Raw genomic sequence first — 5,892 nt, 5'->3', positions numbered from 1 at the left:
TTAAAAAAAAGTTTTTTTAAAATGTTAAAAGCAAAAATCAAAAATTTTATTCTTGTGAAAGGTGGATTTAATGTATTATATATTTTATAATATACCATTATATACATATATATATATGTAGTAAGGACAAGTATGTTGGATTAAGAAATCCCATCTTGGCAAATCTTTAACAATGCTGGGAGTACCTTTTAAGAATGCTTCCTTTATTTACTGCAATTATTAGTGCTTTCCTTTGCCCATTCCGTCTTTTCAAGTAATTATGCTTTCAAGGTGGGTAGTTAAAACTCCTCGGATTTCCTCGAATTGTCTCAGGGATAAATGTTCTATAGAACATTGTGACCGGGTGTTGTACTTCATATTTTTTATTATCTTTTTTCTTTTAGCATAAGTTTTTCTAAAAAATAAACAGTAAAACAAGCAGAATAGAAAGTAACAAATATTTTTCATAGTTAAATAGTTAAATCATTACGTAATACTGAATAAATAGATACATTTATTTATGTAAAGAATTCTTTAAACCTTATCTATGACCTCAAGGCCCCTGTTCCAAAATGAAAGCTAAATAGTATTAGTTCATAGTACAAGTGTAGAAACTAGTGTGGTAATAATACTAATACTTATTTTTTTCATGATAGGGATGACTATTAGTGGTATTACAGGAATTCAAAATACTAAAATAAAGGTTACTATTGTACCCTTATATTACCAAGTCAGTGTAATTGAATTAAGATAAATCTACAAGACTAATAGTATTAGTTTGTACTTTATTATCAAACAGCGCCCAGGTTGATAATATTTCTTTTATTATAAAAAAATAATAATATAAATACATTGTCATTTCATTTAACGTTTCTGGGTTTGATTACCTGCTTTGTATCTTTATTTCATGTTGAGGTAACCCACAAAGTAAATATTTTCAATGCCAACTTTTTAAAAATATTATCTATAAATATTTCCAATAAAATATATATATTTTTACTACCTAGTTCAATACTGGTAGTTTTATTAATACTAATAAAAATTATCCAAAAAGTCTTAATATTCTATATTGAAATATATTGCATGGCCAACGTTTTGGCCTAGCCGGCCATCATCATCAAGGACAAACCAACAGATTTATAAATCTTTGCTGGCTGTCAAGACCTAATGGATTTACCCTAGTTAAAATAAATCTGTATTTGTCAATTTTAAAACATAATAATAACTTCTAGAATTCACAATTTTTATATTTTACTATCATTAATTTATCACAAAACTATTATATTTTATGATAACTATATATTGGGATTGTGATAAGTTATCGATTGCAAGATACAAAAATTGTGAAGAATAGAATTTATTATTAAATATTATATTGACAAATACAGCTTTATTTTGTCTATTTTAAGTTGACATGGGAGACAAGAAACTGCTCGTAGATTCCGACTATTGCAACATTTACTAGACAAACGGTCTAAATTTCCAATCCATTACAAAAGACTGATCTACATGACTATTTTAAGGCCTATCTGGACATACGGAGTTGAGCTTTGGGGCTCCACTAAACCATCAAATTCCTCCAGAATCCAATCCTTACAGTCCAAAATCCTTCGTAAAATCCTTAATGCTTCTTACTTTGTCACAAATCAAGTCATCCATCAGGACCTCAATATTCCATATGTTGCCGATTTGGCCAGAACCAGATACCGTTCCTTCCATAATAAACTTCTCAACCACCCAAATCCACTTGTTTCTAACCTGGCTTCTCCTTCATTACCTAATAATCCTCCAAGGCGTCTGAAAAGAAGATGGCCACGTGATCTTCTTCTCTAGAAATGTTATTGGAGCTCTATCAGTGGGTAGATTCTCCACATGTTTTTATCATGTTACTATGTCACCTACAGCAAATTTACTTGTTGTATATATGTGTATGCAGTTGTAAATATCAATAAATAAATTATTAAAAAAAAAAAAAAAAAAGTTGACATGGGTATGATAGCCTATAAAGTTTTATAAATTAATGTGAGGCTATGGTACAAAAATTCTTGATGATGGCCGGATAGATGCACGTTGATAATAAATAAATTATTTTCGTAGGAGTTGTTAATTTTTTTATTTAATTTATAAACAGTGCTCAACTTACACATACTGGGTTATTACTACTACTTATGGGGCTCTCCTATGCTTATAAAAAATATTCTTGAAATAAAATGAAAAGTAGATTGTCATCAGTGATAACTTAAATAAAACATGATTGAATGAAATAAAATATATATTTTTAGCCCGACTTGAATTCAATCAAGCTCCTTTCCCGAAATGTTAAGGGGAAGATTTCTACATCTGAATATTTTCCCAAACCAATCGCTACCCCGTTTAAATATTTATTGGCAATCTCTTCCTTCAATCCAACGCACCATACGAACGCGAATGACTTTGGAATAAATCTGAAATTATTAGGGAGTCATATGTTTACTTTTTTTCCCCTTTCATATTTGTGATTTGGAGTCAAATAAAAAAAAAATTAAAATAAATACATTTAATATTATCTTTGATAGACCGTGTGTAATTAATTAAAGGAAGATTTTCCGAATGCGGTCAAAATGCGACTTAAACAGTACAAGAATAGTTCATAAAGAGCCAACGTTTCGCCCTACTTTAAAGTGCTTTATCAGGGCTAAGGAAAAGCTACAAAAAAATAAATATATTTTAACCCTGCAAGAGAATATGATAACATAAAATATAAAGTAAGCTTAAGTAGGTCCAAAAAAATATGGAAAGTTACATAAAAATGGACTAAAAAAATGAAAATGTAAAAAATAACAAATATAAAATAGATATTAGAGAAATATAGTACACACTTAAAGTCGGAAAATTAAGTAAAGAAGATAAAAATAAATAAAGGTCAAGTAAAAATAAAGAACACATCAGGAAATCAACCTTTCATTTAGGACGAATAATGTACAAAAACAAATTGCATATACTAAGGGATAATTAAATAAAGATAATAAAAGTACTATACAATAAATGCAATAAAATAAAAACAATGGATACAATAAAGATTTTTTTATTTAATATCTTTATTGAAATTTACAACTGTATATTACATAATACATTCAGTAAATATGGTCTTAGTTAAAATGGAGTGTTATAGGCGTGTAGAGCAACTACCCATTGGTAGCACTCTAATGGCCTTTTAAATTAGCTGGTCTCGTGGCCATCTTCTTTTCAAGCACCTCGGAGGATTGTCAGGAATGGAAGATGATGCAAGGTTAGAAACTAGGGAGTCTGAGTGGTTATGGAGTTTATAATGGAAGGAGTGATATCTGGTTCGGTCTAGATCCAATAAAGATTTAAACAAGAAAAAAAAATATTTAAACTTGAACACAGGTACAGAAGTTTGTTTATTTTATATGAGATAAATATAATAAATGAGCAGTAATTATAGTGCAATAAATGTAAATACGAGGTGAAAATACGAGATAAATATAAAGTATAGTTTAGTGAGAGTAGAAAAAGTAGGGTTATAGAGTAGAAGAGTAGGGAGAACAAGAAGTAATTTTACTCCTAAAATTCAGAATTCACAGAAAAAAATCAGATAGTGAAGAAGATTATAATAAAAATTATTGTTTACAATATTTTTATTTTTATTTTATTAGCCCTGATGAAGCCCTGCAAAGTGGGTCGAAACATTAATAAATAGTGTTTGTGCTATTTGAGTTGCTTTTCGATCACACCCGATTCGGTTAATATCGGCGACGTTGATAATTATGAGCCATTTCTTGTTTATCACATAATATATAAATTATTTTAATATTTTATGAAAAAAATATATTGTCATTGATCATTTCAATTTTCGATACTCCCTTCTTAGTTCAACATTTTTTGTGGGTATATTAGGTAAATTTATATTTTTTTGTTGCTGTAAAAACTAATTATTTTGAACAAACAGAATTAGAGGCACTTCAAAGGAAGATTTTTTTGAAAATTTCGTCATTTATGTCTTGTCAGACTATTTCAGTGAGGATAAGACCTAGCTTATATTTTGTTTCCACTTGATTGTAAATCGATATACCGATCAAAATTCTTAGAGCCATTTTAGAGGAAATTCCACAAAAAAATGTGAAAAATAGATTAAATAAAGAAGCACTCCCCGCCAGTCAATTTTATCGAAAATGTACTGTCACATCCGTGGCCTCAAATACGCAATTTCAGTTCTAGATGGCTTTTCGTTTTTGAGCAAGGCTTTTCAAACACACGTACATATACGCAGAAGATTTTGCGATACTATTAAAAATATTTTTGTTTAATTGCAATCATTGAAAGATGCAATTATATGCATTTATCCATAACGCCATACATGCAAAAATGATGTAGATTAATGGCTAATATTTTTAATCAATTCTTCTCGAAAATCGGATTTCAATAACATTATTGGTGTGGGTTCAGCTTCGCGCGGCTTTTGTGTAGGTTGTTTACTATATCGCTGTTACTAACGCTTATTAACGGTGTAAGCTCGATGTAAACCGACAGCATGCATACATGTTTAAACAACTCACCTTTACGCCTCGACGAAGTCATTCGATCAATGAATCCCCTACAGCGGCTAGAATTCATTAATGTATTCTATTATTAATTCATTTCCCAGGTCTACATTTGAAAAGTGTAAGAGTGAGAGAAACCAACGTAATGTTATAAATGAAGAAATGAAATATCATAAATTAATAAACTTCAAGAAATTCAATTTAGACTTAAAAGACACAAGCATTCTTCAAAGGGAAAAAAATATGCGTATATACATATATATTATTATCTTGATGTTATTATTAAATAAAACAAAAAATATAATAAGTATTTACTCAAGTGGGCTGCTATAAATAATAACACAGAAATCATAAGATTTGAAATCAATTGAAACGCGGACCCTCTAAGTTTTATCATGCAATTAAAAGTTATTGGAGTTTTATTTTTCAACTCGTTTTCAATGAACATTTTTCTCGCCATTCGGAATAGAAGAAGTTCAACGAACAATAGAGGGTACTTCAATTCATTGCAAAACTGAAAGAAAGAAATAAGTTCCTTCATTTTCTGTCAATTTTAATTTTACCAATAAATTTCCTTGTTGTTTGAGAGACCAGAAAAAAAAAGAAATTGTCTTTTCCTAACAACCAGGGTCTGGAAATAATTTATACAACAATCAAAATTAGCTCGGAAATACAAGTTTGTTTCTTCAACTAAAATATAATTAAAGTCTGCCACCAGGGGATGCTTTACTAATCCCATACATTCCTCACCCCTACACGCTTGTACATTATCCGTTTCTGTCTCAATGGTATAATATAAAAAGTGAATTATAATTTCTCTAATTCAACACAATTTCCTCAGACTCAGGGCTTTTCTTGAGGTATTTTCCAAGGCATCTTCCTTTACAAGATTTTTTTTATTTTTATCAAAACCCGTCCAAGCACTTTTCTAACAAATATGCATTATAAGTAGGTTATGAATAATTTATTGTATCTTAATCACTTTTCTAACATAACTTGGTGACCAAGAATAGATCTGTCAAAATAGGGTGATTGGGATAAATACAGAAAAATTAGGTACTTTTTAAATTAACGCATATATTCCTTTTCAGACCTTATGCACATTTTCAAGTTTCTTCCATCTTAAAATGATTAATACATCAACAAATAACCCTCCTTGATTAATTTTACTACAATACTACATTATTAACAAACCAATAAGCAACCATTTGATCATTTCACGTTATTGTAAAGTCGTACTTCATTTATTTGAGAAACTTCTAAAAGATATCTATGATTTCAAGTTTTAAAACAAGTTCCTACTTTTTGAGTTCCATTACAAGGTTTTTTATTTTTATTTTTTTTATTTTTATTTTTTTTTATTTATTTATTT

Source organism: Halyomorpha halys, unplaced genomic scaffold (assembly GCF_000696795.3).
Source record: "Halyomorpha halys isolate HHAL.00 unplaced genomic scaffold, Hhal_1.1 Scaffold317.1, whole genome shotgun sequence".
Lineage (NCBI taxonomy): Eukaryota > Metazoa > Arthropoda > Insecta > Hemiptera > Pentatomidae > Halyomorpha > Halyomorpha halys.
The sequence above is the reverse complement of the archived record's forward strand: the minus strand, read 5'-3'. Positions refer to the sequence as shown.